Genomic DNA, 14,720 nt, shown 5'->3' on the forward strand with positions numbered 1-14,720 from the left:
ATTTGAAGCTAAGACAATGAGGGATAATTGTCTGATCCCACTCCCAATAAGTCACAATGGCCCCTATTCATTTTGAAGATAGCAGGAAATATTTTCTTTAAACCCACACACCAAAGACTGGAGGAAAAGAGAAGGCCAGTTTTATTGGCGGGCCTACTGGTGAATCACTGGGGAAGAGGTCTGAGGGACTGCCCTTCCAACGGCTGGGAACACAGAACCCTTGTTTTCATCTACAAGTCTCTCCATGTCCATGCCTCTCCCTACAGCTGCGGCCTTCCTTAGGCCTATGTTCCAGCAGATGCCCTCTACTCTTCTGACTCTGGCTTCCTTTGCTTCCCCCCCCCCCGCCAATCTGCTTCACCCTCATTAGAGTCCCTTCTGCCATCTGAGCCCCACATTCTGAAATTATCTTCCTAAACCACTCCTTGTACTACCTCTATCCCCTGCTTTAAAAGTGTCCATAAAAATTACCTTTTTTGACCTTGCTTTCAGTTACCTCTCCTAACCCATCTCCCAACACTGCTCAGTATGTAGTTATTTTTTTACCTCTGTAAATGTTGTATTACCTTAAAGGTGCTTTACCATTGCAATTGTTGTGCCACAGTTAATGCACTCTCACTTGTAGCTCACCTAACTAGCTTTTTGAGCTTTGACCATGCATGTCAGTAGACTATTGGATTGCAGAACCATCACAGCGAACCCTGAATCGCTCTACACGTGCATTTCCAGCAGGTGTCCCTGGATATTGGGGTGAAGCACATCCCTCTTATGCAAGGCTTAAATGATGCACTATTGTCGCAGATGGGCTAACAAGTTCGCAGCAGTAGACCTGGAAAGAGACCAGGTTTTAGAAATGCTTTCCTGTTTTTACCTCATTAAGTACATGATTTTCTCAGGTAACTTTGTGCCTTAAATGTTTTTTTATTGGCCAGTGAAGAGAGGCAAGAAAAAAACCAAATGGTTTAAAGCAAGAAGAATAGGAACATAGGAACTGCTAGACGAAAAAAGATCAAAGTCCATCTAGATTGCCTTCTACCATCCTGGTAGCCGCATGATACAATGATAATGGAGTAATTGACTATTCATAGCAATCAATCTTCTTGTGTCACCTTTTGTCCAGGTTAATTCACATTGAGAGAGATGCTTGTTTATGTTGAGTAAACACTCCTGTTCTATACAAATTCTGAAGAGTGCAGATCAGCAGTGCCACTGAACTGTGTACCCGCAGCATCACCAAGGGCACAGAGTCAATATTTGATAACTAACAATTAGTGATAGCTGAATAATAGGCCATTTACAAATGTGAACTTGCTTCCTTTACTGTGCATGTAGTCACTTAACAGTTAAGAGTACTGTAAATGTATTTCCCTCTCATTTAGCACTTAACTTGGTCCATGTTGACCCTTTTTCCTGTTTAGACAGCCTAGTGCCAGTGAATTTGCTGGGAATCTAGGAATTCACTCTGCCATGTGGAACACATTGTACAGTTTCTCTCTAGTCTCTTGTGGTTTTTCAGTTGACAGCTGGGAGAAAGTCCACTGAATTACCTGACATTGAGAGCACACAGAATGCAAATGCTGCACTGCTGTGTGGGACTGGAATGCTACAGTCGGAAGTTCTCCTACTTAAAAAATATACATGCATCATTATTGTCATCCTTCACCTTAATGAGTAAACATGCTTACTCAGTTGGCTCAGAATGCCTCAAAAAATTTAAGAGTGAGACATATCTTTAATGTTCTGTAGGTAACAGCCAAGGAAATACTGTAGTGCTGGTCTCTGGCTGCTGCTTAGAAACCATCTGAATAACTGAATCTGCTGATTTTAAACTGACTGATGAGTCAGGTATTATTCACAAGCTTTTGTACTGTTGGGGGAAAGATCTTTAGTTGTTATTATGTAGATGACAGTAACTCTGGCCTGTCTCAGCCTGTGTAACGCAGTCACCCTCGCCTGTCTCAGCCTGCGTAATGCAGTCACTCGCCTATCTCAGCCTGTGTAGCGCAGTCACTCTCGCCTGTCTCAGCCTGTGTAGCGCAGTCACTCTCGCCTATCTCAGCCTGTGTAGCGCAGTCACTCTCGCCTATCTCAGCCTGTGTAGTGCAGTCACTCTCGCCTATCTCAGCCTGTGTAGCGCAGTCACTCTCGCCTATCTCAGCCTGTGTAGTGCAGTCACTCTCGCCTATCTCAGCCTGTGTAGCGCAGTCACTCTCGCCTATCTCAGCCTGTGTAGCGCAGTCACTCTTGCCTATCTCAGCCTGTGTAGCGCAGTCACTCTCGCCTATCTCAGCCTGTGTAATGCAGTCACTCTCGCCTATCTCAGCCTGTGTAGCGCAGTCACTCTCGCCTATCTCAGCCTGTGTAGCGCAGTCACTCTCGCCTGTCTCAGCCTGTGTAGCGCAGTCACTCTCGCCTATCTCAGCCTGTGTAATGCAGTCACTCTCGCCTATCTCAGCCTGTGTAGCGCAGTCACTCTCGCCTATCTCAGCCTGTGTAGTGCAGTCACTCTTGCCTATCTCAGCCTGTGTAACACAGTCACTCTCGCCTATCTCAGCCTGTGTAATGCAGTCACTCTCGCCTATCTCAGCCTATGTAATGCAGTCACTCTCGCCTGTCTCAGCCTGTGTAGCGCAGTCACTCTTGCCTATCTCAGCCTGTGTAACACAGTCACCCTCGCCTATCTCAGCCTATGTAACGCAGTCACTCTCGCCTGTCTCAGCCTGTGTAACACAGTCACTCTCGCCTATCTCAGCCTGTGTAACGCAGTCACTCTCGCCTATCTCAGCCTGTGTAGCGCAGTCACTCTTGTCTATCTCAGCCTGTGTAGCGCAGTCACTCTCGCCTATCTCAGCCTGTGTAGCGCAGTCACTCTCGCCTATCTCAGCCTGTGTAACACAGTCACTCTCGCCTATCTCAGCCTGTGTAGCGCAGTCACTCTCGCCTATCTCAGCCTGTGTAGCGCAGTCACTCTCGCCTATCTCAGCCTGTGTAATGCAGTCACTCTCGCCTATCTCAGCCTGTGTAATGCAGTCACTCTCGCCTGTCTCAGCCTGTGTAGCGCAGTCACTCTCGCCTATCTCAGCCTGTGTAATGCAGTCACTCTCGCCTGTCTCAGCCTGTGTAATGCAGTCACTCTCGCCTATCTCAGCCTGTGTAGCGCAGTCACTCTCGCCTGTCTCAGCCTGTGTAGCGCAGTCACTCTCGCCTATCTCAGCCTGTGTAATGCAGTCACTCTCGCCTATCTCAGCCTGTGTAATGCAGTCACTCTCGCCTGTCTCGGCCTGTGTAGCGCAGTCACTCTCGCCTATCTCAGCCTGTGCAATGCAGTCACTCTCGCCTATCTCAGCCTGTGTAATGCAGTCACTCTCGCCTATCTCAGCCTGTGTAATGCAGTCACTCTCGCCTATCTCAGCCTGTGTAACACAGTCACTCTCGCCTGTCTCAGCCTATGTAATGCAGTCACTCTCGCCTATCTCAGCCTGTGTAATACAGTCACTCTCGCCTATCTCAGCCTGTGTAACACAGTCACTCTCGCCTGTCTCAGCCTGCGTAATGCAGTCACTCTCGCCTATCTCAGCCTGTGTAGCGCAGTCACTCTCGCCTATCTCAGCCTGTGTAATGCAGTCACTCTCGCCTATCTCAGCCTGTGTAATGCAGTCACTCTCGCCTATCTCAGCCTGTGTAGCGCAGTCACTCTTGCCTGTCTCAGCCTGTGTAGCGCAGTCACTCTCGCCTATCTCAGCCTGTGTAATGCAGTCACTCTCGCCTATCTCAGCTTGTGTAATGCAGTCACTCTCGCCTATCTCAGCCTGTGTAATGCAGTCACTCTCGCCTGTCTCAGCCTGTGCAACGCAGTCACTCTCGCCTGTCTCAGCCTGTGTAGCGCAGTCACTCTCGCCTATCTCAGCCTGTGTAGCGCAGTCACTCTTGCCTATCTCAGCCTGTGTAACACAGTCACTCTCGCCTATCTCAGCCTGTGTAATGCAGTCACTCTCGCCTATCTCAGCCTATGTAATGCAGTCACTCTCGCCTGTCTCAGCCTGTGTAGCGCAGTCACTCTTGCCTATCTCAGCCTGTGTAACGCAGTCACTCTTGCCTATCTCAGCCTGTGTAACACAGTCACTCTCGCCTATCTCAGCCTATGTAACGCAGTCACTCTCGCCTGTCTCAGCCTGTGTAACACAGTCACTCTCGCCTATCTCAGCCTGTGTAACGCAGTCACTCTCGCCTATCTCAGCCTGTGTAGCGCAGTCACTCTTGTCTATCTCAGCCTGTGTAACACAGTCACTCTCGCCTGTCTCAGCCTGTGTAATGCAGTCAAAGAGTCATAGAGTCATAACGGCTCAGAAGGAGGCCATTCGGCCCATTGCGTCCGTGCCGACTCTCTGCAGAGCAATCCAGTCAGCCCCATTCCCCCGCTCTATCCCTGTAGCTCTGCAAGTTTATTTCCCTCAAGTGCCTCTCCAGTCTCCCCTTGAAAACATTGAGGGCTGGATTTTGTCAGTGTGGGCGGGCTGGGGCGTATCAGGTGGAAATTGTATCAGGACCCCGACTCCTAAGTGAAGTGCTGAAAAAGTGCGATTTTCCCCTAATTAGCCAATTGATTTCCTGCGTGTGGGAACCACTGACCCAATGAGTCTTTTCATACAGAAAGTCGCCTCCGATGACATCATCAATGCTGTTGGATTTAAGGCCTGCAAGCAGCCTTGATTCTTCTGGAGACTGGAAAGACTCTGCAATTTATATGAAGGAGTTGAATTGTGGAAAATGTAGTGTATGTACCCGTCTACCTTTAAGAGAACTATTGTATGTAACCGTCCACCTTTAAGAGAACTACTTTAGGTGTTGCACTACTTTGTTGGCTTCTGTATACTGTAATACCGACGGTGACCACACCGGTATATAAGTGCTGTGTCAGGAGTTATTGGGCAGATTCGCCCTGACCTTCGAATAGTAAAGTCCTGTTTTAAGTTACTCTTGGAGTCTGTGCATTAATTAACTAAACAACCCACAGACTTTACAGTGGCGACGAGTCCGATCGTACCCTGCGGCAACAATACGTCCGAAGCAGTTAACGAGCGTCGAGAAGAGGCAACCGCTCTCGTCGTTCTGCTGGGAGAAAACTCGAGGCTGCAGAACTAGAAAGGAGGAAGAATTTAGAGACAAAGACTTCCATCAGCAACAGGCACTGACTGTCCCTTCTGCCACGGTGAGGAGTGAGCCGATCAGCACGAGAAGCCAGGCGGCCACGGTGACTGTGAGTAAGGGAAAGTAAAAAGAATAACCGGAGGATAAGGGCGGTGCACTCGACCACGGTCGAGGGGGAAAGGAGCCGGACAGAAGTCGGGTCCAGAGGCGCTGAGACTGGGGCAGCGTGGAGCAAGGAAACCGCGGTATAGACAGGCTGGGGATGCAACGGCGTCGTGAGACAGCTAGACCGCGACCGGCGAAAAAGGCCGGGCAGCGACCGAAGCCACGAAGCGCTGCGACCGGGAACGTAGGCGTGGGAAGAGATAAACTCAGCTGCAGCCGGGGAGGGAAGCGCCGGACTGCGAGAGGGCTGGGAGGCGCGATTGGGAGCCGAGCGAGCGGGAGAGGCAGAGCCGACCAAGGGAGACTGAGCGAGAGCCAGTCCAGCGGCTGAAACTGTTCTCCGTCAACGGGGTGTACCCAGCGCCGGTAGAGCCGAGCGAGCGGGAGAGAGACAGAGCCCGAGCAAGGGGAACTGAGCGAGAGCCAGTCCAGCGGCTGAAACTGTTCGCCGTCAACGGGGTGTACCCAGCGCCGGTAGAGCCGAGCGAGCGGGAGAGAGACAGAGCCCGAGCAAGGGGAACTGAGCGAGAGCCAGCCCAGCGGCTGAAACTGTTCGCCGTCAACGGGGTGTACCCAGCGCCGGTTGCCCTGCCGAGAAAAGGGAAAGCACTGAAGCCGACGCACAGGCTGTGAACCTGAAAGCCAGCGGCCGTCGCCCGTGGGGAAAGTGTACCCCTCCCGCCAGGGGAAGAAACGCGGGAAACCGCCATTAGGCGGAGAAGAAGACAGAAGCGGGGAACTGCCATTGAAGTGGGCGGGGAGAGAAGATAAGCGCAGGAAACCGCCATTTTCGCGGGAACCGCCATCTTGAAAAAAAAAAAGAAAATTTAAAGAAATAATCCGTGGTGTTATCAGGAAGAGAGGAAGATGCCTAAGCGTGGTAACATCAACGATTTTAACTCCGAGGTAGAAGACTGGGCCACGTATGTGGAATGCATTGAGATCTATGGTGAGGCCAATAAAATAGAAGAAGATGACAAAGCTATAACCTTGCTAAACTCGATGGGCGCGAAGACATACGGGCTCTTGAAGCATCTACTAGCACCAGCTAAACCGACGGATCAGACTTTCGATGATATTGTTGCTGTCCTGAAGGATCATTTTAACCCCGCACCACTGATGTTAGTGGAACGATCCAAATTCTATGCGAGAACGCAAAGGAAAGACGAAAGCAACGCAGAATACTTGGTCGAACTGCGTAGACTAGCGAAACACTGCCAGTTTGGAGGGAATCTGACAGAGGCATTGCGAGACAAGTTCGTGTGCGGGTTGTCAAAGGAAGGAACGCAAAAGCGACTACTCGAAGAGAACAATCTTACACTTGAGAAGGCTGTCCTTATTGCTGCATCGAACGAAGCCGCAGCGAAAGGAACGGCGGAAATGCAGCTAAAGGCAGCGGCACTCAGGGTGCAGCAAATTACTTCGGGTACAACGAAATGCTATCGTTGTGGGAAGACAACACACGACCAGAACCAATGCTGGTTTAAAAACCAGGAATGTAGGAAATGTGGCAAGCTCGGTCACATAGCTAAGGTATGCCGGTCAGGAAAGAAGACCAACAATAATGAGTCACCACAAAAGAGGTACAGAAAGGTACATGAGGTGACTAGGAGGAGTCCGGAAGAACAGAATTCGGACTCACACTCCAACTGCAAGGAACTGGATAGCCTGAGAATTCACAATGTGAGTAATGAAGCTGACCGACAAGCTATCTGGATCACACTACAGATTGCAAAAGTCCAAGTGAAAATGGAAGTGGACACCGGATCGGCGTTGACGGTCATGAATAAGCATGATTATAAAAAGTTATTCAAGCATATTCCCCTACGGGATACGGAACTAGTATTGAAGACATACACAGGGCACAAAGTATACCCCATCGGAAAGATAGAAGTCAAGGTGAGATACAAGGACAAAGAGCACCAAAGGATGGACCTGTATGTGTTGCCTGAGGGAGGTCCACCACTTCTGGGACGGGAGTGGATCAGGAAAATAAAGATAGACTGGCATTCACTAAACACCATGACGGTAGATTCCGGAAAGGAAGATGTCAAACCTGAACGGTTGTCCAGAATATTAGACGAAGCTAAAGAGGTATTCCAGCAAGGACTGGGAACACTGCGAGGAATTAAAGCAAAGGTTAAGATTGCAGAACATGCAAGCCCAAAATTTTTCAAAGCCAAATCGGTACCTTACGCGATACGACCTGCTGTGGAGGCAGAACTGGAAGAACTTGAACGATCAGGGGTACTGTCAAAAGTGGACTGGAGTGAGTGGGCCACGCCCATTGTTCCCGTCATGAAGTCTTCACCAAGTGACAAGCCAGGGGGACCGGGGAAGGTCCGCATCTGCGGAGACTTCAAGATCACAGTGAATCCGGTGCTTCACACGGTACAATACCCGCTTCCGCGGATTGAAGATATCTTTGCTTCGTTGGCTGGAGGGAAACACTTCACCAAGATAGACCTGGCACAGGCATACTTACAAATGGAAGTCGAGGAAGAGTCGCGTCAGTACCTCACCATCAACACACACACAGGCTTGTATCGTTATAATAGACTGGTTTTTGGGGTAGCTTCGGCTCCAGCAATTTGGCAGAGGGCCATGGAGCAGGTATTACAAGGAATTCCAAGCACGCAGTGTTACTTAGACGATATCCTGATTACGGGAGAAGACGAGGAAGAACACCTCACAAATTTGAAACTGGTGCTCACTAGGTTGAAGGAATATGGCCTTCGAGTTAATCGCAAGAAATGTGAGTTCTTCCAAAAACGGATCTCGTACTGCGGTCATGTCATTGACCGAGAGGGGCTGCACAAGTCACCTGACAAGATAGAAGCTGTCGTGAAGGCCCCCGCTCCAGAAAACGTATCACAGTTAAGATCATTCTTGGGGTTGATTAATTATTATCACAAGTTTCTGCTGAATCTATCCACGGTGCTGCATCCGCTGAATGCTCTGTTGCGGAAAGAAGTACCGTGGAAGTGGAGTGAGGAATGTAAGAAGGCCTTTCGCAGAAGCAAGGCGTTGATTACCTCTGAAGAAGTGTTGGCTCATTTCAACCCAACGTTACCTCTTCGTCTAGCTTGTGATGCTTCCCCCTATGGAATTGGAGCAGTACTTTCACACAAGTTACCAAATGGCTCGGAAAGGCCAGTGGCATTCGCGTCCCGATCATTGACCTCCGCGGAGCGAAATTATGCTCAAATAGATAGGGAGGCCCTCAGCCTTGTGTGGGGCGTAAAGAAATTCAATCATTACCTGCAGGGCAAGAAGTTTACATTACTGACAGACCACCAGCCGTTGGTGTCCATATTCAACCCTAACAAGGCCGTTTTCACCATGACAGCGCAAAGGTTACAGAGGTGGTCCGTGTTACTTGGGGCACACCAATATGACATCGAATACAAAAGGTCCAAACAGCATGGAAATGCTGATGGGTTATCGCGCTTGCCATTGCCGATAGTAGAAGAAGCGACTACAGTGGACCCGGTAGAGATGTTCCACTCATCCATAGTGGAATGTCTACCAGTAACAAATTCGATGATCGAAAACGAAACAAGAAATGACCCGACTCTCTCACGAGTCTATGATTTAACGGTGGAGGGATGGCCAGCACAGGGCGAACCAACACTGCCAGCATTTTCGCAGAGAAAAGAACAGCTGTCAGTGTGTCGAGGAACCCTGATGTGTGGATCTAGAGTGGTGAGTCCACCCAAACTTCAACAGAAGGTGTTAAAGGAGCTGCACGAGGGACATCTGGGTGGAGTGAAAATGAAGAACCTAGCAAGAGCGTTTGTGTGGTGGCCAGGCATTGATGGGGCCATCGAATAAATCACTAAGAGCTGTCTAGGATGCCAGAAGGTCCAAAACGCGCCACCACAGGCTCCTCTGCATCCATGGGAGTGGCCCTCATCTCCTTGGCAAAGGGTACACATCGACTTTGCTGGTCCATTTATGGACTCAATGTTTCTAATAGCGGTGGATGCACACTCTAAGTGGCCGGAGGTAATAAAGATGTCCACCACCACCACGGAAAAAACCATCACAGTGTTAAGGACCATGTTTGCTAGGAATGGGCTGCCGGAACAGATCTGTTCTGATAATGGACCGCAATTTGTGTCCGAAGAATTCAAGAAATTCTTAAAGAGCAATGGGGTTAAGCACTACACGTCAGCCCCATACCATCCCGCCTCCAATGGATTGGCTGAAAGGTTTGTCCAGACCTTCATAAAGGCCATGGGTAATGAAGCCATTAACTTACAACATAAGGTGGATAGCTTCTTGTTGGCGTACAGGAATGCAACACATGCGGTCACAAATCAAACTCCCGCCATGATGTTTTTTAATAGACGACTAAGATGCCGGCTGGATTTGCTTAAGCCAAACGTCAGAAGGGACGTAGAGAACCGGCAATTCCAGGGCATGAATGAAAGGCCAACTAGATCTTTTCAGATAGGTCAACAAGTTTTGGCCCGGGACTACCGTACCGAGAAATGGCAGCCTGGAACTATTGGAAAAAGGCTAGGGCCGTTGATGTATACGGTGGACATTGGGGACAGTATAATAAGGCGCCATGTTGACCAGATCATAGGGTCAGCCACAAATGGCCAATCTACTCCACCGCCTTACACGGTTAATGTTGAGACAGAGATACCCAGAACACCTACCTCCAATCTGGTAATACTGGAATCAGATGAACCTGACACTGTCCTTCAAGCCGAATCGACCTTGCCAGAAGCACCTGCTACCCCGCCGGGAGTTACGACACCACCGAGGCGTTATCCGGACAGAGTCCGGAAACCTCCAGAGAGACTGAATCTGTGAACTGTCTTGCATCAAGTTGTATATATGTTATAATGTATGTTTAATGGGGAATCAGTATGTTGTAAGCTAAAAAGGGAGGATTGTAGTGTATGTACCCGTCTACCTTTAAGAGAACTATTGTATGTAACCGTCCACCTTTAAGAGAACTACTTTAGGTGTTGCACTACTTTGTTGGCTTCTGTATACTGTAATACCGACGGTGACCACACCGGTATATAAGTGCTGTGTCAGGAGTTATTGGGCAGATTCGCCCTGACCTTCGAATAGTAAAGTCCTGTTTTAAGTTACTCTTGGAGTCTGTGCATTAATTAACTAAACAACCCACAGACTTTACAGAAAATGTCAACGATCAAGCAAAAGTGTGCTCCTCGGTTTGATGAGCCCTCCCTCCAAGCTCTGGTGCACAGAGCCAGCTGTAATAAGGAAGTGCTGTTCCCTTCCTCAGGGAGAAAAAAGCCACCCCAGCAGACAAAAGCTGTGTGGCTACAAGTGGCCCAGGAGGTCAACTCCATATCGATGAGCCGCAGAACCTGGCTGCAATGCAGGAAGAGGTTTCATGACCTTCTCCACACAGGAAAAGTGAGTATGACTTTCCCATCACCCTCAACCTGATCCCAATCGCCTCTCCTCACCAGCACTCTGCTTTGCCAACCTCTTCCTCCACATCCCACTTGATACTTACATCCCTGCACCCTTACCTATTCCCTCTCTCTCTATGGTCACATTCACTTAACTATTCACCATACAGCCCTCACACTCTCTATCACTGTGATGCCATGACAACAACTTACAACACACAGGAAGGGCCCTTTGTGTCCTTCTAAGCATCTATGCTATGCATTCACTACACTCACTCCTTCATTCTCATTCAAACTCCACTTGTGTCCCTCATTGCAGGAAAAGAGAGCCCACAATAAGAGGAAAAGAGCCATGACAGGAGGAGGGCCACCCTCAGTAGCCCAGCTCACCCCCTGGGAGGAGGCAGCCCTGGAAATTGCTGGGATCGAGGAGGATACCCAAGTGGGGGACGGACAGACGGGTGCATCACAGCAAGCTGGTGACAGAATAGTTTGGCATCTCTCTCATTGACGTAGCATGAGTCACTGATGATGATTCTGATGGTCTAACAGATTGACTTTTGATCATCTGCAATATTCAATGTGCATGTAACCTTGGCCTCACATCTCTAACTCTTTCCTTTACTCCTCCACAGGACCATCGAAAGCCCCCATCCCCACTATCCAGGAGGAACAGCCTGAGCCTCCAGACTCCTCAGAGGAAGCTGCAACCTCTGAGGGCGCAGTGTCAGCAGAATTCAGCGCACCCAGCACCAGTACAGACACTCACATCTCGGTGGGATCTTCACGTGATAGAATAGTGTTGTCACCTGGTGTATCACAGCTCACAAGTGAGCATCAGCAGATAGTGGAGACAGGGACAGCAGTGGAGAGTCCTCGTCAGAGGGTGCTCCGCTGCACGTCGCCCCTGTGCCTCCGGGTCCATCCAGAAGGAGAGCGGTGCTGGAACTCCAGGAACAGGTGCAGGAGTCTCTGGCAGGTTTTGTCTCCAGGGTCACTGCGAGTGTGGAGCAAATGGAGGCGTCCATTGCGAACATGAGCAGAGCCTTTGTGGAGGCGTTGGCGCATGAACGCATCATGGCAGAAACGATGGCAACCTCCGTGGAAAGGATGGCTACCTCCATGGCAAGGCTGGCTACAGTAGAGGAGAGGATGGCTACGGTAGAGGAGAGGATGGCTATGTCCATGGATGAGCTTAGACACCAGGGTATGGAAAACATGCTCATTGTTCAGAATAGAATGACATCTCTTGAGGAGCGATGGTCAGCTATTGAGCAAACAAACCAGACCTACATGCAAGTCCTCTGGAGTAGGACTTCCAGTGCAGAAATGGGTCCTCATGGCTTCCCTGAAGTGCAGCAAGGTGCTGTCAATCACTTGCTAGCTCTGAAGTGGGGCTAACCCATGAGACTTTGCCAAGATGTGTTTTTTGGAAGAGAAAACTGAAGGTAAAAAGACAGTGCATGCTATTGAGACTGAAGAGACAGGAGCAGAGACTTTGTTTGTTGGAATGGTGCAAAATGAGTCAAAACAGGGCAAAAATGCTAATGAAGTGCACTCTGTAGGACCAAAGACTGAAGTTTGGATAGCTCCCTTGCTGGTAAATGGCACCATTGTTACCTTTAAGCTAGATACAGGTGCTAAGGCAAACCTCATAAGTTGGAGTGATGCACGGAATCTCAAAGTGTGACCTAAAATACTGAACAAGACAGTGTCTTTGAAGGCATACAATGGACAAAGCATTGAAACAAAAGGAACGTGTAGGCTGAATGTTAAGGTAAAAAATCACATTCACCCTTTGACCTTTGTTATCGTGCCTGAAGGACATGAGTCACTGTTGGGGGATAAGGCCTGTGTGGATTTGGGCTTGGTAAAATGAATCTATAGTATCAATGAACAGAACTGTGTGCAGAGTGCCCCCCAAGATAGTACAAACCTGACTCATGAGACTATAGCACACAAATATGCAGATGTCTTTCAGGGTTTCGGAGCACTGCCCTTTACATACTCCATCAAACTGAGAGAGGATGCACAACCTGTGATTCACACACCCAGAAGAGTTCCAGTGGCTCTCCGTGAAAACCTGAGGAAAGAGCTAGACCGTATGGAGGGACTAGCTGTCATAAGGAAGATTGAGGAACCGACTGACTGGGTAAATTCCATGGTCTGCATCAATTCAAAGAAAACTGATAAATTGCGTGTCTGCATGGATCCCAAGGACCTTAATGCCAATATCAAAAGAGAGCACTACCAAATTCCAAAGAGAGAGGAAATAGTCAGCGAAATGACAGAAGCGAAAGTCTTCTCCAAGATGGATACCTCGCATGGTTTCTGGCAGTTGAAACTTGATGAAGAAAGTGCTAAGCTGTGCACTTTTAACACCCCGTTTGGTCGATACTGCTACCAGCATCTGCCCTTTGGTATTAGCTCCGCCCCAGAAATCTTTCACAGAGCAATGGAGCAAATCATCGAGGGCCTGGAGGGAGTGCGAGTGTACGTGGATGATCTGGTAGTATGGGGCTGCACTCAGGGGGAGCACGACACCAGACTGGAGAAAACACTTCAGAGAATACAGCAGTATGGACTCAAACTAAATAAAGACAAATGTCAGTTCAGCGTCAATGAAATCACATTCCTCGGAGACAAGATCTCTTCAGAGGGGATTCAGCCAGACAAGTCAAAGGTAAAGGCTATACATGACATGGAGAAACCAAAGGACAAGAAAGGGGTTCAGCAGGCCCTTGGCATGGTTAACTACCTAGGAAAATTCATTCCAAATCTAGCAGTGAAAACTGTTCATCTGAGAAAACTGCTGCACCAAGAGACAGAGTTCCAATGGGGACATGAACATGAGAGAGAATGGAAGGGGCTGCTACACATTCTAGCAAGTGAACCCCTACTGAAGTTCTTCTGCCCTAAAAAGAGGACAAAAGTGTCCACAGATGCCACTAAGAATGGATTAGGGGCTGTCCTTCTACAGGAAGATGAAGGAGAACGGCGACCAGTGGCGTATGCGTCACGCGCCATGATGGCTACAGAGTGCCGGTACGTGCAAATCGAGAAGGAGTGCCTTGGCTTGGCATTTGGGTGTGAAAAATTTCATACCTACATCTATGGTCTTCCCAAGGTTATCCTAGAAAGGGACCATAAGCCACTGCTAGGGATCACAAAGAAGAATCTGTGTGACATGTCACCACAGATACAACGCCTAATGATGAGACTTCAACGTTACGATTTTGAGCTAACATATGTGCCAGGGACACAAATGTTCATTGCAGACACACTATCCAGGGCTGTGCCTTACGCCACACAAAACAGTGAATCAGAAGAGGATGTGGCTCTTCATGTGGATATGGTCTATGCAGCATTGCCCGCCACACAGGAACAACTATCAGTGATAGTCACAGAGACATCAAAGGACCCAGTCCTGAGTAAAGTAGTGAGAAATCTTCAAGAGGGCTGGAAGAAAGGGTCATGTAAACAATATTATCACATTCAGTCTGAGCTCTCTGTGGTCAATGGACTACTGCTTAAGTGTGACAGGATAGTAGTGTCCACCTCTATGTGACGAGAAATGCTCAACGGGATACATGAAGGGCACCTGGGTGCAGAAAAGTCAAAAAGGAGAGCACGTGAGGCACTCTACTGGCCAAACATTAACTCTGATATTGATCAGTTGATCAGCGAGTGTGCTACATGTCAGGAGTATCACTACAAGCAAACAAGAGAGCCCCTCATTACTACAGAGCTCTCATCACAACCTTGGGAAAAGGTCGGAACTGATATATTTCACTATGAAGGAAAAGACTATTTGTTAGTTATTGATTATTATTCCAATTATCCGGAGATGGCTCTCTTGTCCAGTACCACATCAAGAGCTGTGATAACTCACCTGAAGTCAATCTTTGCCAGGCAGGGCATCCCTCTAACCCTGGTCTCTGATAATGGCCCTCCCTATGCCAGTCATGAGTTTCAGTCATTTGCTTCAGAGTATGAGTTTAA

Source organism: Somniosus microcephalus, chromosome 7 (genome assembly GCF_052327205.1).
Source record: "Somniosus microcephalus isolate GS21.2 chromosome 7, FLI_Smic_1.0, whole genome shotgun sequence".
In the NCBI taxonomy this organism is placed as follows: Eukaryota; Metazoa; Chordata; class Chondrichthyes; order Squaliformes; family Somniosidae; genus Somniosus; species Somniosus microcephalus.